Here is a 25,646-nt window from a genome sequence, read left to right on the forward strand (position 1 = left end):
TTTTGTGGTTCAGGAATTCAGGAGAAGCTTAGCTGATGGTTCTGGCTTGGGGTCTTCCATAACCCCAAGATGCATTAAGATGTTGACCAAGGCTGCAAATATCTAAATGCTTGATTAGAGCTGGTGGCTCCACATCCAAGATGACTGGCAGTTGGCAGGAGATCTCAGCTCCTTGCCACATGGATCTCATAGGGCTTCTTAGATGCACTTCACCACAGTAGCTGGCTTCCCTGGAATGAGTGATCTAAGAGAAGCAAAAACTGCAATGTCTTATGACCAAGCATCAGAGGTCACATGTCATTTCCTCAGTATCCCATTTATACATATCATCTCTGTTCAGTGTAGGAGGGAACTAGATCACTGGGGCCACAACACAGAACAACCATGAACTCACCACCACCAAGACCAAGAAATTGTACACTACCAAATAATTTGCATCTACCCATGTGTCTTTTCCTTACCACAGCCTCCTGCCTCCCTTTGGTATTTATCATTCCACCCTGATTTTTTTTGTCTGTGTGTGTGTGTGTGTGTGTGTGTGTGTGTGTGTGTTTTAAGATTTTCTCTCTCTCTCTCTCTCTCTCACACACACACACACACACACACACACACACACACAAATAGGCAGAGGGAGAAGCAGGTTCCCTGCAGGGAGCCCCATATGGGACTTGATCCTAGGACCCTGGGGATCATGACCTGAGCCAAACACTCAACCACTGAGCCATACAGGTGTCTCTGTTTTGTTTTGTTTTTTTTTTTAATGTCTGCGTTCTCAAAAAAATTATTTTGAGATAATTATAGATTCATATACAATTGTGAGAAATAGCACAGGGAGATCCAGTACATTTTTTACCAAGTTTACTTCAGCATTAACACCTTACAGAACTATAACACAGTACTATAACCAGAAAATTAACATTAATATGATTCATCAACTTTATTAGAATTTCACCATGCACTCATGTGTGTGTATTTGTGTGTGAATTTGGTTGTTTTTTAAAATATTTTATTTTTAAGTAGTCTCTACACCCAGTGTGGAACTTGAACTCACAACCCCAAGATCAAAAGTTACATGTTCCACCGACTGAGCTAGCCAGGCACCCTGTTATGTAGGAATTTAGTTCTATATAATTTTGTTGCATGTGTTGATTTATATGATCACCACTATAGTCAAGATACAGAACACTTCCATCACAAGACTCCTAGGAATACCCTTATACCTCCATAGCCACTTCCCTTCATCCCTCCTCCCAAACCACCAGCAAGCACATTTGTTTTCCATCTCTATTACTTTGTCATCTCAAAACTGGAATGGAATCATACAGTATGTAACCTTTTGAGATTAGCTTTGTTTCTGAGCATAATTCCCTTGAGATCCAGCCAAGCTCTTGTGTGTATCAATAGCTCATTTCTTGCATTGCTGAGTAGTTAGTTCCATGATAGAGATGTACTACAATCTGTTTATCTACTCAAATGTTACAGACACTCGATTTCTTTCCAGTTTCTAGTTATTGAGAATAAAACTGCTGCTATAAACATTTGTGTACAAGTTTTGTGTGAATGTGAGTCTTATCTAATAGTGTAATCACTGAATTGCATGGTTAGCACAGGTTTAGTTTCATAAAAAACTGCTTTATCAAAGATAAAAGTGCTGAACAACTTTTTGCTCATAAATGCTAGCATTTGTGCTCTGTAAAAACAATATTGTCATGTATGTAGTCTTCTGGGACTTGCCTTTCCACTAACATTAGGTTTCCAAGATTTCTTCACATTGCTGAATGTAACTGTAGCTTGTTTTCATAGCTATACAAATGTTTCATTTTGTGATTACTGTACCCAATCAAAGGGTAAACAAATTGCTCCCTTTATGAACAAGCACATCATTTACAAAGGAAGTGTTCAGGTGTAAGATTTACTTGGCATATTCTTAAGTATGGGGTGCTGAGATTTAAAGACTTTGTTCAAATTTCAGATGGAATACCAAATCGCTAGCCAAAGTGGCTGCATCCATTCATACTTCCAGTGGCAGTATGTTTAAAAGTTCCTTCTGGAGTTGAGGCAAGATGGCAAAAGAGTAGGTGTCCTCAACTCACCTGGACCCACCAACTTACCTGGATTACTTTCAAAACATCCTGAACACCTACGAATTCGACCTGAGATTTAAAGAGAGAACAGTTGGAGTACTACCGAGAGAAAAGTTTTTGCTTCTAACAAGGTATGAAGGCAGAGGGGGAAAAAAATCAAGTAGGGGAGGGGGAACCAGGAATAAGCAGGGCAAAAGCAGTGCCTCAAAAGCCTCCAGGGCACAAAAGCCCAGCCAGAGACAAGTGGGAACTTTAAAAATCAGCACCTGAGTTTTCCCTGATGGAAAAGTGCTTAGCAGGGAAATTGGGCAGAATCGCAGGAGGGGCAGTGAAGCATCAAGATTCCCAGAGTCACTATAAGAGGAGGAGCATTCAGGGGAAAGTGCACCACAAACCTCAGTCTGATCTTGGTAAAGGGCTGGAGCACTGCAACCCTCTGGGACATTTGGGAGAAGACAGTTGGTTACACAGGCCTGCTCCAGAGCTGTCTTTACCTTAGAGCCCAGCAACAGACGGTGTCAGCTGTCTTCCATTCGCTTCAGGAGAGGTGGTCCCCAGGAGCGCAGGTCTAGTGGCACAGGGCTCTGGATCTGAGGGCTCTGAAGCGGACAAAGCCTAGCTGTTCATCTGGTAGACAGCTGAGATAGCACAGGTGTTCTATGCTCAGTTCCCCCCAGAACAGGCAGAGGTGGGGAGGGCACAGGACAGCAAGGACTCTTACTGTGGGCACCCAGCAAGCCGTGCAGATCAGTGCACATGCACCTGTCTCCAGGAGCATCTAGGCCACTGTGGACTGGGAGACTGAGGTTACTCATGGGGAGCTCTACTCCAGAGCTGGAAATCTGGTCACTGCCATTTTTTTGTTTTCTCTTATTTCACCTAGCACCTGGGTGGGTGGGTGGGGGGGGCTCTAGGGAACAAAGGTCTCCAGGTAAACAGCTCATACTGAGCCCAGCACCTGGCAGGGGGCGGGGCATCTCCACCCAGGCACAGACACCTGAGAATCAGTGCAGCAGACCCCTCCCCCCAGAGGAGCAGCTGGAAGAACAGAGTAAGAGCAATTTTACTGAACAGGTGGCAGTGAAAAGCTCTAGGACTGAGGGAAAATAGTATAAAGAACTAGAGGGTCTTTTTTTTTTTCTTTTCTTTTTCTTTTTTCTTTTTTCTTTCTTTTTTTTTTCATTACAGCTCCTTTTTATATCAGGTTAAAAATTTCCAATATTTTTTCTCTTTTCTCACCTTAACAATATTTTACCCACTCTTCATTTTTAAGCTTTTTCCTTTTTGACTTTCATATTTCTACAATTACATGTTATAGATATATTTTTCACTTCTGGATTCCCTTCAATGTATTCAATTTACTTTTGGTAGATGTATGAAATTTGAGTTTTTGTTTTTTTTCTATCTCATTTTTTATTACAGTGGTGGAAATTAGTACCTTCTAACACACGACCAAAATGCACCCAGAACCAAGTGGAACACTATGTTGGTTCATTCTGTGAGACTATATTCTCTCTTCCTTCCCATTCAGCCCCCCTCTTTTATCTTGTTTATGTTTTTGTGGTCAATGTTGGGTCTTTATATAAGTATTGCTGGTTTATATAAATTTGGGATTGAGTACCTTCTAACATACAGAACAAAATGCACTCAGAACCAAGAGGATCACCCTCTAGGTCCCCTCAGGTAGACTATATTCTCTCCACCACCACTTCCTCACCACCACCACCCTCCACCTTTTTTTTTTCTTTTTCTTTTTCTTTGTTTTTGATTTTTATTTTTACTATTTTGTTTTAAAATTGTTTTTTCACCTTAGTGGTTCTTTTGTTTTATTTTGTTCTGTTCTTTTTCTTTTAATTTCTGGTCTCTGACCTCTTCAGAATGATCTAGGGTATATTTTACTTAGGTTGTGATTGATATTTTTTGACTCAGCTTGCTCAGCCACTCTGCCCTGGACAAAATGACTAGAAGGAAGAATTCACCACAAAAGAAAGGACCAGAAGCAACACTCTCTGCCACCGAGGTACTGAACATGTCATAAATTCAATTCGGAAGTACAACAATAAAGTTCCTGGTGGCTCTGGAAAAAAAAAAAAAAGCATAAAGGACTCCAGAGACTTTGTTCCTGCAGAATTGATATTGAATCAGGCTGAAATTAAAAATAGACTGACTGAGATGCTGTCTAAACTGGATGCTCTAACTGCTAGGGTTAATGAGGTGGAAGAGAGAGTGAGTGACATAGAAGACAAGTTGATGGGAAGGAAGGAAGCTGAGGGAAAAAAAGAGAAAAACAATTAAGAGCTCATGATGAAAGGCTTAGGGAAATAAATGATAGCTTGAGATGGAAGAATCTACATCTACCAGAAGAAGCTGAGAGAGAGAGAGAGAGAGAGAGAGAGGCAGAGAGAACCACAAAGTATATTTGAACAAATCATAGCTGAGAACTTCCATAATCTGGGGAAGGAAACAGGCATTCAGATCCAAGAGATAGAGAGGAACCTCTCCCCAAATCAATAAAAACCATTCAACATCACATTTAACAGAGAAACTTGCAAATTTCAAAGATAAAGAAAAATTCTTAAAACAGAGCACGACAAGAGATTCTTAACATATATGGGGAGATAGATTAACAGCAGACCTCTCCACAGAGACCTGGCAGGCCAGAAGATATTCAGGGTCTTAAATTAGAAGAACATGCAGCCAAGAATGCTTTATCCAGCAAGGCTCTCATTCAGAATAGAAGGAGAGATAAAGAGCTTCCAAGATAGGCAGAAACTGAAAGAATATGTGACCACCAAACCAGCTCTGCAAGAAATATAAAATGGGACCCTGTAAAAGAAAGAGGAAACCCCAAAAATAATCCACAAAAAACGGAGACTGAATAGGTATTATGATGACACTAAATTCATATCTCTCAATAGTAACTCTGAACGTGCATGGCTTTAATGATCCCATCAAAAGATGCAGTGTTTCAGACTGGATAAAAAAGCAAGACCCATCAATTTGCTGTCTACAAGAGACTCATTTTAGACCTAAGAACACCTACACCATGAAAATGAAAGGTTGGAGAACCATTTACCATTTCAAACGTCCTCAAAAGAAAGCTGCGATAGTAATCCTCATATCAGATTCATTAAAGTTTATCCCAAAGACTGTAGTAAATGAAGAGAGGCACTATATCACACTTAACGGGTCTATCCAACAAGAAGACCTAACAATCATGAATATTTATGCCCCTAATGTGGGAGCTGCCAAGCATATCAATCAATTAATAACCAAAGTAAAGAGATACTTAATAGTAGGAGACTTCAACAAGGCACTTTCAGCAAATGATAGATATTCTAAGCACAATATCACCAAAGAAATGAGGGCTTTCACTGATACACAGGACCAGATGTATTACACAGATATATACAGAACTTTCCATTGGAACACAACTGAGAACACATTCTTCTCAAGTGCACATAGAAGTTTCTCTAGAATAGGCCACATACTGGGACACAAATCAAGTCACAACCAATACCAAAAGTTGGAATTATCCTCTGCATATTTTCAGAACACAATGCTTTGAAACTAGAACTCAATCACAAGAGGAAATTTGGAAGAAACGGAAACACGTGGAAGTTAAAGAGCAGCCTACTAAAAGATGAATGGGTCAACCAGGAAATTAGGGAATAATTAAAAAGATTCATGGAGGAGACGGGGCAAGATGGCAGAAGAGTGGGGTCCCCAAGTCACCTGTCCCCACCAACTTACCTAGATAACTTTCAAATCATCCTGAAAACCTACGAATTCGGTCTGAGATTTAAAGAGAGAATAGCTGGAAGGCTACAGTAAGAAGAGTTTGCGCTTCTATCAAGGTAGGAAGAAGGAAAAAAAGAAAGAAGAAAGAAAGAAAGAGAGAAAGAAAAAAAGAAAGAAAGAAAGAAAGAAAGAAAGAAAGAAAAAAAAAAAAAAAAAAAAAGCATCGAAGGGGGAGGGGCCCCCACGAGGACCCGAGCTAAGGCTAAGCAGCGATAGTCCCCGGACAGGAAAGCCCAGGCCCGGAGAAGCAGAAACTTTACCAATCTTTTCGGACCGAAAGGCGCTCACAGGGAGCTCGGGCAGGACCCCAGGAGGGCGGGGATGCCCTCAGGCTCCCAGGGGCACTAACAGACACCTGCGCCCCGGGGAGAGCGGGCAACACACCGGGCAACACATCGCAGGCAGAGCTCCTTATAGGGGTGGAGCGGGGCCCTCGGGAGAGGCTCAGGGGTGGCTCCACTCAGAGTGGGCAGCGCAGCCCCAAGAACACGATTCCGGCGGTGCAGGCCCTGGAGCCCAGGGCGCTGGGGGACACAGCCCACAATCTGGTGCTCCCCCCGGGACAGGCGGATGTTGGCAGAACACAAGGCAGCAAGGACGCTCCAACCGCTGGGCCTGCTGGGCGCCCCCGAGCTGTGCAGATCGGCACCTGCAGTCCCCGGAGCATGCAGGCCCCTGCGGACTGGGAGCTGCGTTAGTTACTGTAGGAGTTGACACCAGAGCCAGAGGAGCTGGCCGCCGCCAAGGTTGTTCCTCCTCCTTGTGTCACCTTGTACCTGGGACTGAGCAGGGGCCTCACAGGATAAACAGCTCCCACTGAGCCCTGCACCTAGCAGGGGGATGGGCAGCTCCCCCTGGGGCACACTCCTGAGAATCAGCACAGCAGGCCCCTCCCCCAGAAGACCAGCTGGAAGGACAGGAAAAAGCAAGTTACTGACCAAGCAGCACTAGAAAGTTCCAGGGGAAGTGGAGGAATTTACAGTATATAGAATCAGAGGATACCCTCCATTGTTTTTTGTTTTGTTTGTCCCCCCCCTTTTCTTCTCTCTCTTTCTCCTTTTTTCCAGTACAACTTGTTTTTGTCCACTCTGCACTGAACAAAATAACTAGAAGGAAAAACTCACCACAAAAGAAGGAATCCGAAACAGTCTTCTCTCCCACAGAGTTACAAAATTTGGATTGCAATTCCATGTCAGAAAGCCAATTCATAAGCACAATTATAGGGCAGCCCCGGTGGTGCAGTGGTTTGGCGCCGCCTGCAGCCTGGGATGTGATCCTGGAGACCCGGGATCGAGTCCCGCATCCGGCTCTCTGCATGGAGCCTGCGTCTCCCTCTCCCTCTGCTGGTGTCTCTGCCTCTCTCTCTGTGTCTATGAATGAATAAATAAAATCTTAAAAAAAAAAAAAGGAAGCACAATTATAAAGCTACTGGTGGCTAGAAAAAACATAAAGGATTCAAGAGACTTCATGACTGAAGAATTTAGATCTAATCAGGACGAAATTAAAAATAAATTAAATGAGATGTGTTCCAAACTGGAGGTCCTAACAATGAGGGTTAACGAGGTAGAAGAACAAGTGACATAGAAGACAAGTTGATGGCAAGGAAGGAAGCTGAGAAAAAAGAGACAAACAATTAAAAGATCATGAGGATAAGTTAAGGGAAATAAATGACAGCCTCAGAAGGAAAAATATATGTTTAACTGGGGTTCCACGGGGTGCTGAAAGGGACAGAGGGCCAAAAAGCATATTTGAACAAATCATAGCTGAGAACATCCCTAATTTGGGGAGGCAAACAGTCATTCATTCCAGGAGATAGAGAGATCCCCCCTAAAATCAATAAAAATGGCTCAACACCTCGACATTTAATAGTGAAACTTGCAAATTCCAAAGATAAAGAGAAGATCCATAAAGCAGCAAGAGACAAGAAATCCCTAACCTTTATGGGGAGAATTATTATGTTAACAGCAGACCTCTCCACAGAGACCTGGCAGGCCAGAAAAGGCTGGCAGGATATATTCAGGGTCCTAAATGAGAAGAACATGCAGCCAAGAATGCTTTATCCAGCAAGGCTCTCATTCAGAATAGAAGGAGAGATAAAGAGCTTCCAGGATAGGCAGAAACTGAAAGAATATGTGACCACCAAACCAGCTCTGCAAGAAATATTAAGGGAGACTCTCTAAAGGAAAGAGGAAATCCAAGGAAACAATCCACAAAAACAGGGACTGAATAGGTATCATGATGAAAGTAAATTCATACCTTTTTTTTTAAGATTTTATTTATTTATTCATGAAAGAAAGAGAGAGAGAGAGGCAGAGGGAGAAGCAGGCTCCGTGCAGGGAGCCAGATGTAGGACTCGATACAGGGTCCCCAGGATCAAACCCCGGGCCGAAGGTGGCACTAAACTGCCAGGCCACTGGGGCTGCCCTAAATTCATATCTTTCAATAGTAACTCTGAACATGAATGGGCTTAATGACCCCATTAAAGGTGCAGGGTTTCAAACTGGATAAAAAAGCAAGACCTATCTATTTGCTGTCTACAGGAGACTCATTTTAGACCAAAGGACACCTACAGCCTGAAAATAAAAAGTTGAGGAGCTATTTACCATTAAAATGGTCCTCAAAAGAAAAAAGGGGTTGCCATCCTTATATCAAATCAATTAAAGTTTATCCCAAAGACTTTAGTAAGAGATGAAGAGGGACACTATATCATACTTAAAGGATCTATCCAACAAGAGGACCTAACAATCATGAAAATTTATGACTCAAATGTGGGAGCTGCCAATTATATCAATCAATTAATAACCGAAGTTAAGACATACTTAGATAAAACACTAGTACTTGGTGACTTGAACACAGCACTTTCTGCAAGAGACAGATCTTCTAAGCACAACAACTGCAAAGAAATGAGAGCTTTAAATGATACACTGGACCAGATGGATTTCACAGATATCTACAGAACTTTACATCCAAACTCAACTGAATACACATTCTTCTCAAGTGCACATGGAACTTTCTCCAGAATAGACCACATCATGGGTCACAAATCAGGTCTTAACTGATACCAAAAGCTGGGAATCTTCCCCTGCATATTTTCAGACCATAATGCTTTGTAACTAGAACTAAATCACAAGAAGAAGTTTGGAAGGATTTCAAACACGTGGAGGTTAGGGACCATCCAGCTAAAAGATGAAAGGGTCAACCAGGAAATTAAGAAAGAATTAAAAAGATTCATGGAAACTACTGAGAATGAAGATACAACCGTTCAATATCTTTGGGATACAGCAAAAGCAGTCCTGAGGGGGAAATACATCGCAATACAAGCATCCATCCAAAAACTGGAAATAACTCAAATACAAAAGCTAACCTTGCACCTAAAGGAGCTGGAGAAAAAAAGGCAAATAGATCCTACACCCAAGAGAAGAAAGAATTAATAAAGATTCGAGCAGAACTCAATGAAATAGAGAACAGAAGAACTGTGGAACAGAGATCAATAAAACCAGAAGTTGGTTCTTTGAAAGACTTAATAAGATAGATAAACTATTAGCCAGCCTTATTAAAAAGAAGAGAGAAAAGACTCAATAAAATCATGAATGAGAAAGGAGAAATCACCACCAATACCAGGGAAATACAAATGATTTTAAAAACATTATGAGCAGCTATATGCCAATAAATTAGGCAATCTAGAAGAAATGGACGAATTCCTGGAAAGCCACAAACTACCAAAACTGGAACAGGAAGAAATAGAAAACCTGAACAGGCCAATAACCAGGGAGGAAATTGAAGCAGTCATCAAAAAACCTCCCAAGACACAAAAGTCCAGGGCCAGATGGCTTCCCAGGGGAATTCTGTCAAACGTTTAAAGAAGAAACCATACCTAGTCTACTAAGGCTGTTCAGAAAAATAGAAAGAGATGGAATACTTCCAAACTCATTCTATGAGGCCAGCATCACCTTAATTCCAAAACCAAAGACCCCATAAAAAAGGAGAATTATAGACCAATATCCCTGATGAACACAGATGCAAAAATTTTCAATAAGATACTATCCAGTAGGATTCAACAATGCATTAAGAAGATTATTCATCATTACCAAGTGGGATTTATCCCCGGGACGCAAGGCTGGTTCAACAATCGTAAAGCAATCAATGCAATTGATTATAACAGCAAGAGAAAAAACAAGAACCATACGATCCTCTCAGTAGATGCAGAGAAAGCATTTGACAAAATACAGCATCCATTCCTGATCAAAACTCTCCAGAGTGTAGGGATAGAGGGAACATTCCTCAACATCTTAAAAGCCATCTTTGAAAAGCCCACAGCAAATATCATTCTCAATGGGGAAACACTGGGAGCCTTCCCCTTAAAATCAGGAACAAGATAGGGATGTCCACTCTTACCACTGCTATTTAACATAGTACTAGAAGTCCTAGCCTCAGCAATCAGACAATGAAAAGAAATAAAAGGCATTCAAATTGGCAAAGAAGAAATCAACTTCTCTCTTTTCACAGATGACATGATACTTTACATAGAAAACCCTAAATACTCCATCCCAAGATTGCTAGACCTCATACAGCAATTTGGCAGAGTGGCAGGATACAAAATCAATGCCCAGAAGTCAGTGGCATTTCTATACACCAGCAATGAGACTGAAGACAGAGAAATTAAGGAGTCAATCCCATTTATAATTGCACTCAAGAGCATGAAAAAAATTGAGGAAAACACAAAGAGTTGGAAAAATATTCCCTGCTGATGGATTGGAAGAATTAATATTGTGAAAATATCTATGCTACCTGGGGCAGTGTATACATTCCATGAAATCCCTATCAAAATTTAGGATCCCTGGGTGGCGCAGCGGTTTGGCGCCTGCCTTTGGCCCAGGGCGCGATCCTGGAGACCCGGGATCGAATCCCACGTCGGGCTCCCGGTGCATGGAGCCTGCTTCTCCCTCTGCCTGTGTCTCTGCCTCTCTCTCTCTCTCTCTCTCTCTCTGTCTCTCGTGAATAAATAAATAAAAATATATTTAAAAAAAAAAAACAAAAACAAAAAACAAAATTCCCTTGGACTTTCTTCAGAGAGTTGGAACAAATAATCTTAAGATTTGTATGGAATCAGAAAAGACCCTGAACAGCCAGAGGAATATTGAAAAAGAAAACCAGGGGCAGCCCGGGTGGCTCAACAGTTTATTGCCGCCTTCAGCCGTGGTCTCCTGATCTGGAGACCCGGTATCGAGTCCCATGTCAGGCTTTCTGCATGGAGCCTGCTTCTCCCTCTGCCTGTGTCTCTGCCTCTCTCTCTCTCTCTGTGTGTCTCCCATGAATAAATAAATAAAATCTTAAAAAAAAAAAGAGAAGAAAACCAATGCCAGGGGCATCACAATGCTGGGTTTCCAGCTGCATTAAAAAGCTGTGATCATCAAGACATTGTGGTACTGGCACAAAAACAGACACAGAGATCAATGGAACAGACTAGAGAACCCAGAAGTGGACCCTGAACTTATGGTCAACTAATATTCGACAAAGGAGGAAAGACTATCCACTGGAGAAAAGACAGTCTCTTCAATAAATGGTGCTGGGAATATTGGACATCCACGTGCAGAAGAATGAAACTAGACCACTCTTTTACACCATACACAAAGATAAACTCAAAATGGAGAAAGATCTAAATGTGAGACAAGATTCCATCAAAATCCTAGAGGAGAACACAGGCAACACCCTTTTTGAACTTGGCCACAGCAACTTCTTGCAAGATACATCCATGAAGGCAAGAGAAACAAAAGCAAAAATGAATTATTGGGACTTCTTCAAGATAAGAAGCTTCTGCACAGCAAAAGAAACAGTCAACAAAACTACAAGACAACCTATAGAATGGAAGAAGATATTTGCAAATGACGTATCAGATAAAGGGCTAGTATCCAAGATCTATGAAGAACTTATTAAACTCAACAGCAAAGAAACAAGCAATCTAATGAGGAAATGGGTAAAAAACATGAACAGAAATTTCACTAAAGAAGACATAGACATTGCTAACAAGCACATGAGAAAATGCTCCTCATCACTTGCCATCAGGGAAATACAAATGAAAACCATAATGAGATATCATGTCACACCACTGAGAATGGTGAAAATTAAGAAGACAGGAAAGAAATATTGGAGAGGATGTGGAGAAAGGGGAACCCTCTTGCACTGTTGGTGGGAATGTGAAATGGTGCAGCCACTCTGGAAAACTGTGTGGAGGTTCCTCAAAGAGTTGAAAATAGAGCTACCATATGACCCAGCAATTGCACTACTGGGAATTTACCCCAAAGATACAGATATAGTGAAACTCTGGGACACCTACACTCCAATGTTTATAGAAGCAATGTTCACAATAACCAAACTGTGGAAGGAGCCACGATTTCCATCGAAAGATGAATGGATAAAGATGTGATCCATATATACAATGGAGTATTACTCAGCCATTAGAAAGGATATATACCCACCATTTGCTTTGACATGGATGGAACTGGCAGGTATTACGCTGATGAAATATGTCAATCACAGAAGGACAATCATCAAATGGTTTCACTCACATAGGGGACATAAATAGTGATAGCGATTATAAGGGAAAGGAGGAGAAGTGAGTGCAAAAAATTAGATAGGGAGACAAACTATGAGAGACTTCTAACTCTGGAAACAAAGGGTTGCAGAAGGGGAGGTGGGTGGGGTTTTGAGTACTGGGTGATGGATCACTGGGTGACTTGATGGGATAAGCACAGGGTGTTATACTGTATGTTGTCAAATTGAATTTATTTATTTTTTATATATTTTTTAAATATTTTATATTTTTATTCATGAGAGACACAGAGAGAGAAAGGCAGAGAAACCGCTGAGCCACCGGGGCTGCCCTCAAATTGAATTTAAATTAAAAAATGTAGGGACACCTGGGTGGCTCAGCTGTTGAGCACCTGCCTTCAGCCCAGGGCATGGTCCTTTGTCCCAGGATCAAGTACTGCATCAGGCTCCCTGCATGGAGCCTGCTTGTCTCTGCCTGTGTCTCTGCCTCTCTGTGTGTGTGTCTTTCATGAATAAATAAATACAATCATTAAAATTAATTAATTAAAAAATAAAAATAAATACAGGTTCCTCCCTATCCACATCCTCAAAAGCCTTAAGTATTTGACTTCTTAGTTTTTGTCAGTGTAATGGGTTATTAATTTCCTATATCCAAAATGTTTCTTTAACCTACTTATCTTCATTTATTCTTCCATTACTTATATTTAAACTGTCGAGTTGAAAAAAATCAATCTAATTGCAATTAGTTTGGAAAACACACAAAATCCACAGGTTAGTTTAAGAAGCAAAACACCTCAGAGAAAGTGCATTATTTTTCCATTTATTCAGAGATATCTTCCTTTATCAGCTTCATCAATTGTTAAGTTGGCTACACATTGTGATTACATATTCCTCAACTGTGATATTGGGATAAAGATTCTCTTACCTCATGCAATGGGCAGGAGATAAAATGTGGAATTATATGCTTAGTAGGCATTACACTCCCTATGAGGGCTAAATATTATTGCTTCTATTGTTGATTTTTGTTATGATTATTCGTATACATCTTGAACTGACATTTTTTGCTTTTTGTTATATATTTTATATTATTCTAAAAATGAGATGCTTCTCTTGATCCATTACATTTTGTAATTGGTTTTTGCTTATACATGAGAAACTTCTGATTGTACATCTTTATCTCATAGTTAGCCATATTACTAACCACTTTTCTAGATAAAAATCATGATGCTTTTGGGCACCTGGGTAGCAGAGTTAGTTAAATGTCTGACTCTTGGTTTTGGCTCAGGTCATTCATGATCTCAGCTCAGGTCATGATCTCAGGGTCATGGAGTTGAGCCCAGCGTTGGGCTCTGCACTCAGTGTGGAGTCTGCTTGGGTTTCTTTCCCTCTTCCTCTCCTTTCCCCATTCCTTGTACTTGTGTATGTACTCTCTCAAATAAATCTTTTAAAAAAAGATTAATGTTGCAGATAGTGATAAATTGTGCTTTTTCTTTTCTGGTTTTTATCCCTATAAACATTACTATATGTAATAAGCTATAGATAAACTATGCATGGTTCCTTTGCAATTACACTTTCCAATTTTTATTTTATTTTTTAAAAAGATTTTAGTTATTTGAGAGAGAGAAAAAGAGAGAAAGAGAGAGAGAGAGCGAGAGCATGCATAAGTAGAGGAGAGGGGCAGAGGGACAAGCAGGCTCCCTGCTGCTCAGGGAGCCCAATGTGAGATTTGTGGGATCATGACCTGAGCCAAAAGCAGGTGCTTAATTGACTGAGCCACCCAGGCACCCTCCAATTTTGAATAGGAGGTTTTGCTAACTTTGTGGAACAAATTAAGAAGGTCTCAATATCTTCCTATACTAAAAATAAATCAACTGTTTTGAAGTTTCAATAGAATTTGTCTGTCAAAGGTTCTCCATCAAGTGCTTTTGAAGAATGGATTTCTGAGGAAGCTTTCAAGGCTTCCTGGGGCTTAATATATTAATCTATTCAAAATTTTTCTTATTTTTCTGAATCACTTTCATTAATATGTTAATTTATATTTTGCTAATTGTAGGAAGTAATTACCATGGATAGTAAGGTAATACTTTTTTTCTTTCAGAAAACAAGCATGGGTTGTCTCTGAAGGCTTGCTTGTCTACAAATACATTAAATGCCAGGATAGCTGGATATCAGTTTGACAAGTATGGAAATTTATATTTAATTTTGTTAAGATTGTATTTATTTATTCATGACAGATACACATTGAGAGAGAGAGAGAGAGAGAGGGAGAGAGAGAAAGAGAGGCAGAGACACAGGCAGAGGGAGAAGTAGGCTCCTCGTAGGGAGCCCGATGTGGGACTCGATCCCAGGAACCTGGGATCATGCGGAGCCAAAGGCAGACACTAAACTCCTGAGCCACCTAGTCATCCCGGAAACCTATATTTAAAATATGCTTCCCACAGAATGGTGCTGAAGTCTTTCCATCACATAATGAAAGTAAGGATTTATTTGTTGAATGCTTATAAGAGGCAGCTTGTGTGGCACCCCTCAGAGGCACATGGTCATGGTGAATGGCTAGACATGGAACTCTGCCCAGTGGAGCTCAGGTCTCCCAGTGCAGGAGAAGGAGTATCTCACAAGAAAGCATATGGCCCATCAGATATGTCAAATTAGAGAGAAATGGTTGGGGACAGGATGGGCTGTGTGGGAAGAGGGGCCTAGAGTCCTGTCCTAAGTGCGGGACTCTGTTCTCTGGTTTCCTCCTCCTTCTGGGTGTTAGCCTCATTACCTTTGCTCTGTGTCAGCTCTTAGATGCTTCCAAATAGATTTTCCATAAATGTTTTGTCCATCTTTTCTAGATGTCCTCTAAAGCCTTGGTCCAGTTTATACCTTGTCTACCAGTAGCACAGGTCAACAGGCAAGGGATTATCTGGATCCATCCTCCAGATTTTAGCCTCTTCTCTCCTATTTTCATTTCTTTATCTTTATGCCCTGCATTCTGAAAGAATTCCTCAATTTGATCATCCAGACCACTAATTTTGCCCCTCCATTATGTTTTAAAATTATGATAAAATATATGTAAAATTTATCATCTTAAACATTTTGGGGGTGTATATTCAGTGATAGCAAGTACATTCACATTGTTGTGGACTGTGTTTTTTTTAATATTTTATTTATTTATGAGTGGCAGAGAGAGAGAGAAAGAGGCAGAGACATAGGCAGAGAGGGAAGCAGACTCCCTGCAGAGACCTCGATGTGGGACTTGATCCCAGGACCCCAGGAACATGCCATGAGCTGAAGGCAGATGCTCAGTCACTGAGTCACCCAAGCAGACTGTGTTTTTATAAAATATGTGATCTGTGCTGTCTTTACTCCCAAGAATTCTTTAGTGTCCCTCATTTTCTTCTTTTCCATGGTAATTTTATGGATAATAATAACATTTAATATTATTTTCTGTGTTCTGTTAGATCTTTACCCTGAAAAAGGAAAAATTCACCTTTGTGGAGTTTGCTTTCATTTATGCTACTAGTTCTTCTTAAATGTAACAGAGAGAATAACTACTCAAAATAGACAGCATCAGGCCTGGAGTGGCACATTTATCCTGGATGCAGTGAATTATTGAACTTTTTATCTCCCCAGATGCCCTACAATGGCTTGTGGTCCCAGGCCTGCCTCACATTTGGGCTTTCTTAGGAGATCTTTTTGGAGCCCCCACCCCGACACCCCCTTTTTAAAAAGCATCATTGTCTACTTGATTAAATAATGTAATTTCTTATATTTATTAGATTTCCTCACCAATTAACTTTTATCTGCTTTTTATCTCTCAGATATCCCTCATTATCTTCTGAAGAATCTTCTTTTGTCTGAAGATACTTTCTCCAGTTTCTCAGCACAACTATACATTTTTCCTTTCAAGTATATCATCTGTCTTTTTTTTTTTTTTAAGATTTATTTATTTATTTGACAGAGAGAGTGAGAGAACACAAGCAGGGGGAGTGGTAGAGGGAGAAGGAGTTCTCTGCTCACCGGGGAGCCCCATGCAGGACCCTGGGATCCTGACCTGAGCCACCCATGTGCCCCTCATGTGTCTTTTTTATAGGAATTTCGTATGAGGAAAAGGAGACCAATTGTGCTCAGGCAGGTAACCTAAAATAGAAATCATTACTTAAGCCTCTGGAATTTGGCATTTCTGGGATTTGATACATTATCATGGATTCAGCTTGTTGGATCATTACCCAATTAATGTAACCTCATTTTTGCAGCTCTATATTTTGATAATTTAATTTAAATGAATGTTAAGGCCTTGTTAATTAATAGACAACATCTGTGCCTAACTTTACACATTACAAATTCTAGAATCTCTTGACTTTTTATTTATTTTAATTAGAGACACTCACAAGAGTAAATATTAAATGCTATCAGGTTAAAATGTAGAATGTGTTTTTATACTTACTGCATAAGCATTTATTAAGCATCATACCACCAGAGTAGTGCATGAAAGCTGGAAGCCATCTTCATGACTGTTTCATCCAATTCCCTACATTTCTCAGGGAGAAAGTATCCTCCAAAGTCTCTTCTATTTACATTCTACCCATAGGTACAATCTTCTCATCACACAGCTCTAACTCACAGATATCTTCTGACATGGTCCAGATCTGTCCCTCCAGTGCTGGGTCTTTCTGTCATGCTGACGCTCTGCTATCACACTGCCTGACATCGGTTAGCTGTCAAACAGGCAGCTCAAGCTTCACACGGCATGTGTTAGCTTTTTGTATTTTCTTCCCCAATCCTATTCTTTATAGGAGAGTAAGAAATTTTTTCCTTCTTCCATCCTAAGTTCTTGGTTGAACTAATAATTAAATTCATAGGAGAAAAACAAATTTAATTTCATACTTACAAGGGCCCCATAAAAATATGAGACCTAAAGAAATGACCAAAGCAAGACACTTTTATACCTTTTAGAAAAAGAAATAATAAATTTGTGAAAAATTGACAAGACAAAGGGGTTTGGGCTTGGGGTAGGTAATTGGTGAGGTGACATGGTCTGTTTATAGAGGCTTCTTGGTCTTAAATTCCCTATCTCTGGTGATAAGTGTGGCTTCTACCCCCCTGGTACAGCAAGGATACCTTTCACATATAAGACTTGTTTCCTGCTTTCATAGGGACAAAGGAGGGTCAATGTGTTTCCCTCTTATACTCACTGTTTCTTAAGTCACTTTTTTAAAGATTTTATTTATTTATTTGACAGAGAGAGAGTGCAGGAGAGAGCACAAGCAGGGGAAACAGCAGAGGGAGAGGGAGAAGCAGGCATCTTGCTGAGCAAGGAGCCTGACGTGGAGCTCGATCCCAGGACCCTGAAATCATGACCTTAGCCAAAGACAGACACTTAACCTCCTGAACCACCCAGAACCTCAAGTCACTTTAATTCAAAATAATCAATATGCCCAAGAGGCATATTTGGGGGCTGGAATATTCTACAATCTTTCATCTCCATGTCATCAACTAAACACTTCAGTGTTACTCTTGATTCACTTCTTTTCCTCATCCAAATATCCAACCTGTTGGTTTATCATGTTAACCCTACCTGGAAAATATACTTACAGTTTTTCCACTCTGTCTATCCACTGCCTAGAGCCTAAGCTACCACCTAATTCAGTGTCTTGCCTGCTCCCACTGGGCTCCAAATCTATTTTCTCGCTTTTATTTTTTTATTTATAATAAATTTATGTTTTATTGGTGTTCAATTTGCCAACGTACGGAATAACACCCAGTGCTCATCCCGTCACATGCCCCCCTCAGTGCCCTTCACCCATTCACCCCCACCCCCGCCCTCCTCCCCTTCCACCACCCCTAGTTCGTTTCCCAGAGTTAGAAGTCTTTATCTTCTGTCTCCCTTTATGATATTTCCCACACATTTCTTCTCCCTTCCCTTATATTCTCTTTCACTAATATTTATATTCCCCAAATGAATGAACATACAATCTTTGTCCTTCTCCGATTGACTTACTTCACTCAGCATAATACCCTCCAGTTCCATCCACATCGAAGCAAATGGTGGGTATCTGTCATTTCTAATAGCTGAGTAATATTCCATTGTATACATAAACCACATCTTCTTTATCCATTCATCTTTCGATGGACACTGAGGCTCCTTCCACAGTTTGGCTATTGTGGACAAGGCTGCTAGAAACATCAGGGTGCAGGTGTCCCGGCGTTTCATTGCATCTGAATCTTTGGGGTAAATCCCCAACAGTGCAATTGCTGGGTCGTAGGGCAGGTCTATTTTTAACTCTTTGAGGAAACTCCACACAGTTTTCCAGAGTAGCTGCACCAGTTCACATTCCCACCAACAGTGCAAGAGGGTTCCCTTTTCTCCGCATCCTCTCCAACAGTTGTGGTTTCCTGCCTTGTTAATTTTCCCCATTCTCAGTGGTGTGAGGTGGTATCTCATTATGGTTTTGATTTGTATTTCCCTGATGGCAAGTGATGCAGAGAATTTTCTCATGTGCTTGTTGGCCATGTCTAAGTCTTCCTCTGTGAGATTTCTGTTCATGTCTTTTGCCCATTTCATGATTGGATTGTTTGTTTCTTTGCTGTTGAGTTTAATAAGTTCTTTATAGATCTTGGAAACTAACCCTTTATCTGATACATCATCTGCAAATATCTTCTACCATTCTGTAGGTTGTCTTTTAGTTTTGTTGACTGTATCCTTTGCTGTGCAAAAGCTTCTTATCTTGATGAAGTCCCAATAGTTCATTTTTGCTTTTGTTTCTTTTGCCTTCGTGGATGTATCTTGCAAGAAGTTACTGTGGCCGAGTTCAAAAAGGGTGTTGCCTGTGTTCTCCTCTAGGATTTTGATGGAATCTTTTCTCACATTTAGATCTTTCATCCATTTTGAGTTTATCTTTGTGTATGGTGCAAGAGAGTGGTCTAGTTTCATTCTTCTGCATGTGGATGTCCAATTTTCCCACCACCATTTATTGAAGAGACTGTCTTTCTTCCAATGGATAGTCTTTCCTCCTTTGTTGAATATTAGTTGACCATAAAGTTCAGGGTCCACTTCTGGGTTCTCTATTCTGTTCCATTGATCTATGTGTCTGTTTTTGTGCCAGTACCACACTGTCTTGATGACCACAGCTTTGTAGTACAACCTGAAATCTGGCATTGTGATGCTCCCAGCTATGGTTTTCTTTTTTAAAATTCCCCTGGCTATTCGGGGTCTTTTCTGATTCCACACAACTCTTAAAATAATTTGTTCTAACTCTCTGAAGAAAGTCCTTGATATTTTGATAGGGATTGCATTAAATGTGTAAATTGCCCTGGGTAACATTGACATTTTCACAATATTAATTCTGCCAATCCATGAGCATGGAATATTTTTCCATCTCTTTGTGTCTTCCTCAATTTCTTTCAGAAGTGTTCTATAGTTTTGAGGGTATAGATCCTTTACCTCTTTGGTGAGGTTTATTCCTAGGTATCTTATGCTTTTGGGTGCAATTGTAAATGGGATTGACTCCTTAATTTCTCTTTCTTCAGTCTCATTGTTAGTGTATAGAAATGCCACTGACTTCTGGGCATTGATTTTGTATCCAGCCACGCTACCAAATTGCTGTATGAGTTCTAGCAATCTTGGGGTGGAGGCTTTTGGGTTTTCTATGTAGAGTATCATAACATCGGCGAAGAGAGGAGCTTGAATTCTTCTTTGCCAATTTGAATGCCTTTAATGTCTTTTTGTTGTCTGATTGCTGAGGCTAGGACTTCCAGTACTATGTTGAATAGCAGTGGTGAGAGTGGACATCCCTGTCTTGTTCCTGATCTTAGGGGAAAGGCTCCCAGTGCTTCCCCATTGAGAATGATATTTGCTGTGGGCTTTTCGGAGATGGCTTTTAAGATGTCGAGGAATGTTCGTTCCCTCTATCCCTACACTCTGGCGAGTTTTGATCAGGAATGGATGCTGTATTTTGTCAAATGCTTTCTCTGCATCTAATGAGAGGATCATATGGTTCTTGGTTTTTCTCTTGCTGATATGATGAATCACATAGATTGTTTTATGGGTGTTGAACCAGCCTTGTGTCGCAGGGATCAATCCTACTTGGTCATGGTGAATAATTTTCTTAATGTACTGTTGGATCCTATTGGCCAGTATCTTGTTGAGAATTTTTGCATCCATGTTCATCAGGGATATTGGTCTATAATTCTCCTTTTTGGTGGGGTCTTTGTCTGGTTTTGGAATTAAGGTGATGCTGGCCTCATAGAACGAATTTGGAAGTACTCCATCTCTTTCTATCTTTCCAAACAGCTTTAGGAGAATAGATATGGTTTCTTCTTTAAACGTTTGATAAAATTCCCCTGGGAAGCCATCTGGCCCTGTCTTGGGAGGTTTTTGATGACTGCTTCAATTTCCTCCCTGGTTATTGGCCTGTTCAGGTTTTCTATTTCTTCCTGTTCCAGTTTTGGTAGTTTGTGGCTTTCCAGGAATGCGTCCATTTCTTCTAGATTGCCTAATTTATTGGCGTATAGCTGTTCATAATAGGTGTTTAAAATCGTTTGTATTTCCTTGGTGTTGGTAGTGATCTCTCCTTTCTCATTCATGATTTTATTAATTTGAGTCTTCTCTCTCTTCTTTTTAATAAGGCTGGCTAATGGTTTATCTATCTTATTAATTCTTTCAAAGAACCAACTCCTGGTTCTGTTGATCTGTTCCACAGTTCTTCTGGTCTCGATTTCGTTGAGTTCTGCTTGAATCTTTATTAACTCCCTTCTTCTCCTGGGTGTAGGATCTATTTGCTGTTTTTTCTCTAGCTCCTTTATGTGTAAGGTTAGCTTTTGTACTTGAGTTCTTTCCAGTTTTTGAATGGATGCTTGTATTGCGATGTATTTCCCCCTTAGGACTGCTTTTGCTGCGTCCCAAGGATTGTGAATGGTTGTATTTTCATTCTCATTAGTTTCCATGAATCTTTTTAATTCTTCCTTAATTTCCTTGTTGACCCTTTCATCTTTTAGCAGGATGGTCCTTAACCTCCATGTGTTGAGGTCCTTCCAAACTTGTTGTTGTGATTTAGTTCTAATTTCAAGGCATTATGGTCTGAGAATATGCAGGGGACGATCCCAATCTTTTGGTATCGGTTCAGACCCGATTTGTGACCCAATATGTGGTCTATTCTGGAGAAAGTTCCATGTGCACTTGAGAAGAATGTGTATTCAGTTGAGTTTGGATGTAAAGTTCTGTAGATATCTGTGAAATCCATCTGGTCCAGTGTATCATTTAAAGCTCTTGTTTCTTTGGAGATGTTGTGCTTAGAAGACCTATCGAGGGTAGAAAGAGCTGGATTGAAGTCACCAAGTATAAGTGTATTATTATCTAAGTATTTCTTCACTTTGGTTATTAATTGATTTAAATATTTGGGAGTTCCCACATTCGGGGCATATATATTGCGGATTGTTAAGTCCTCTTGTTGGATAGATCCTTTAAGTATGATATAGTGTCCCTCTTCATCTCCCACTACAGTCTTCGGGGTAAATTTTAGTTTATCTGACATGAGGATGGCTACCCCTGCTTTCTTTTGAGGACCATTTGAATGGTAAATGGTTCTCCATCCTTTTATTTTCAGGCTCTAGGTGTCCTTCTGTTTAAAATGAGTCTCTTGTAGACAGCAAATAGATGGGTCCTCCTTTTTTATCTAGTCTGACACCTGTGCCTTTTGATGGGGTCATTAAGCCCATTCACGTTCAGAGTTACTATTGAAAGATATGAGTTTAGTGTCATCATGATATCTATTCAGTCCTTGTTTTTGTGGATTTTTCCACTGAACTTCTTAAGGGGAATTTTAAGAGTCCCCCTTAAAATTTCTTGCAGAGCTGGTTTGGCAGTCACATATTCTTTCAGTTGCTGCCTGTCTTGGAAGCTCTTTATCTCTCCTTCCATTTTGAATGAGAGCCTTGCTGGATAAAGTATTCTTGGTTGCATGTTCTTCTCATTTAGGACCCTGAATATATCCTGCCAGCCCTTTCTGGCCTGCCAGGTCTCTGTGGAGAGGTCTGCTATTACCCTAATACTCCTCCCCATAAAAGTCAGGGATTTCTTGTCTCTTGCTGCTTTAAGGATCTTCTCTTTATCTTTGGAATTTGCAAGCTTCACTATTAAATGTCAAGGTGTTAACGGTTTTTATTGATTTTAGGGGGGGATCTCTCTATTTCCTGGATCTGAATGCCTGAATCCTTCCCAGATTAGGAAAGTTTTCAGCTATGATTTGTTCAAATACATATTCTGGCCCTCTGTCCCTTTCGGCACCTTCGGGAACCACAATTAAACGTAGGTTTAACGTAGGTTTTTCTTCCTCAGGCTGTCGTTTATTTTCCTTAACCTGTCTTCATGGTCTTTTAATTGTTTGTCTCTTTTTTCCTCAGTTTCCCTCTTTGCCATCAACTTGTCTTCTATGTCACTCACTGGTTCTTCCACCTCGTTAACCCTCGTCATTAGGACTTCTAGTTTGGATTGCATCTCATTCAATTGATTTTTAATTTCTGCCTGATTGGATCTAAATTCTGCAGTCATGAAGTTTCTTGAGTCCTTTATGCTTTTTTCTAGAGCCACCAGTAGCTGTATAATAGTGCTTCTGAATTGGCTTTCTGACATTGAGTTGTAATCCAGATTTTGTAACTCTGTGGGAGAGAGGACTGTTTCTGATTCTTTCTTTTGAGGTGAGGTTTTCCTTCTAGTCATTTTGCTTAGTGCAGAGTGGCCAAAAACAAGTTGTGTTGGTAAAAGAGAAAAAGAGAGGAGAGAAAGAAGGAAAGAAAAGAGAAAAAGAAAAAAGAAGAAAAGGAAGAAAAAAAGAAAAAAGAGAAGAAAAAGAGAAAGAAAAAGAAAGGAAAAAAAGGGTGGGGGAAGCAAACAGAAAAAAAAAAAAAAAAAGCCACGGGAGAGTATCTTCTGATTCAGTATACTTTAAGTCCCTTGACTTACCCTGGAACTTGTCCGTCTAGCTGGTTTCCTGAGGGAGGGGCCTGTTGTGCTGATTTTCAGGTGTTAGCACTTGGGGGAGCGGCTCTGTCCTCTGCCTGGTGCAGGGCTCAGTGGGGGTTGTTTACCCCGCGAGGCCCCAGGAGGAACAACCACAGTGGCGGCGGCCAGCTCTGGAGCCCTGGAGTCAGCTCTCGCAGTAGCTACAGAGCTCTTCATCTGCAGGGGCCTGGATGCCCCGGGCGGGGGGGGGGCGCTGATCTGCTCAGCTCGGGGCAGGAGTGTCCTTGCTGTTCTGGGCCCTCCTGGCCTCTGCCTGTCCCAGGGGAGGCTGGATCCCGGGCTGTGTCCCCGGCGCCCTGTGCTCCTGGGCCTGTGCTTTTGGAATCGCGCTCGGGGCCGCGCAGCCCACTCCGCGGAGCCGCCGCGAGCCCCCCGGAGCTCCTCCCGGGTCCAGCCGTGGGCGCTGCAGCCCTTAGGGAGCTCGGCGCATTCTCCCAGGGGCGCAGGTTTCTGTTAGTGTCCCAGGGAGCCTGAGGGCATCCCCGCCCCCCTGGTGTCCTGCTCTAACTCCCTGCGAGACCGTTTCCTTCCAGGGAAATTGGTGCAGCTCCTGCTTCTCCTGTACGGGGCTTTCGTGTCCTGGGGACACTCGCCCATGCCTTAGCCCTGCTCCTTGTGGGGCCCCTCCCCCTTGGATGCCTTTTGTTTCTTTATTCCCCCCCCCCACCCCCCCACCCCCCCCCCCCCCCCCCCCCCCCGTCTTCCTACCTTGATAGAAGCACGAACTCTTCTCACTGTAGTATTCCAGCTGTTCTCTCTTTAAATCTTAGGCCGAATTCATATATTTTCAGGATGATTTGAAGGTTATCTAGGTAATCTGGTGGGGACAGGAGACTTGGGGACCCTACTCTTCTGCCATCTTGCCCCTCCTCCTATCTTCTCGTTTTTAAAAGGGAAAATAAGATCCTCTCATCTCATGCCTCTGCTTGGTGTAGTCCACAGCTTCCTGTTGCACTATCCCTTTCAAAGGCAGGCATGGCCCCTACATGCTGGCCCTTCTGCCTCCCTCCTACTCCCAGCCACACTCTCCTCAACCCAGATCCAATCTCTGACTGTAGACTGACCTCTCTGGCTGGGCCTCCCAGAAGACCTTGGCTGTGGGCACCTCCACCAGACCTCTGCTCCTGGGGCCTGGTGACCATCCTTGGCATGACCCTCCCATTGTATTCCAGCCTCAGCAACTCAAGTTATCAACTGCTTGGGCCCTCCTCAACTCTGCTGCTTCTTTCATACCCCACACCCAGTTCAACAGCATATCATGCCTGCTTTAACATGGCCATGCCTACTCTGCACCATGGCCACACCCACAGGAACCAGAACCTTTCTTTCCAGGATTATTGCAATGGCCTCTTACGATATCTCCTTGCTACTGACCCAGTCCATCTTCATTCTATTCACCAGCAACTGATAATCTTCGAAAACCTGAGTTCAGTCACATGACTCCTGTGCTCAAAGCGCTCCAAAGGTTCCCTTCTGTCTCAACTAAAAGCCAAAATCCTTACTGCGATTCTTTAGGCCCTACATGAGCCCACTCTCTGCTACATCTCTATTCGCCCACTTGGCTTGAGACACCTGGATCATCTCACGGGGCCTGGAATTTGATACTGTCCTGTACTTGCTTGTTCTTCACCAAGACATTTCTGTAACTTGTTTACTTAGCCTCTGCTGAGGATTGCCCTGGGAGGTTCCCTCTAAAAGCCCTGGCCACTGTAGCTCAGGCACACCCCTCCCTGATGGGTTCCCCATGCCACTCCATTTCCTGTGTCCTTCTTTTTGGAACATCCTTCAGAGAACATAGCATTCCTGAGCACTTAATGGTGTTCTGAGAGTGTCTTGTTTAGATGCTGCCAATGTTAAGGGATGCTGATTCTGTCAGGTTTTCCCCCACACCACTAAGCAATTCTTTGACACCAGTCAGTTGTCCTATAATTCAACCTAATTCTGAGACTTCTTGTAAGCAGTGTCAGATCTCACAGTTAAGGGCTCAATCCTGCAAGACTACCTCCCAACACATACACACACACACATTTCAGATGCTAGTCACATGATCACCTGTGCTTCTGACCAGCTATATAGATCAGACGTTTCAACAACCCCGTCCTTGGGTTTAATTAGGTTGCTGCAGTGGCTCACAGAACTCAAAGAAACATTTTACTTACCAGATTCCCAGTTTATTATAAAATGGTATAACTCAGGAATAGGCAGAT

The 25,646-nt window shown here is 41.6% G+C and overlaps 1 long non-coding RNA gene across 2 annotated transcripts; it reads right to left on the reverse strand.

The window, feature by feature from the left end:
- Nucleotides 1–24,204, reverse strand: LOC111095356. 2 transcript variants are annotated; one of them, XR_005356332.1, is made up of 4 exons: nt 24,148–24,204; nt 2,579–2,683; nt 2,112–2,153; nt 1–244 (listed from the first exon to the last, which is right to left on the reverse strand). It is a non-coding gene; the product is annotated as an uncharacterized LOC111095356 (long non-coding RNA). The 2 variants fall into 2 exon arrangements; XR_005356331.1 differs by lacking the exon at nt 24,148–24,204 and having other exon boundaries at nt 2,579–2,906.
- Nucleotides 24,205–25,646: the final 1,442 nt, after the last annotated feature.

The sequence above is a fragment of the Canis lupus genome, chromosome 3 (genome assembly GCF_011100685.1).
Source record: "Canis lupus familiaris isolate Mischka breed German Shepherd chromosome 3, alternate assembly UU_Cfam_GSD_1.0, whole genome shotgun sequence".
Classification (NCBI taxonomy): Eukaryota; Metazoa; Chordata; class Mammalia; order Carnivora; family Canidae; genus Canis; species Canis lupus.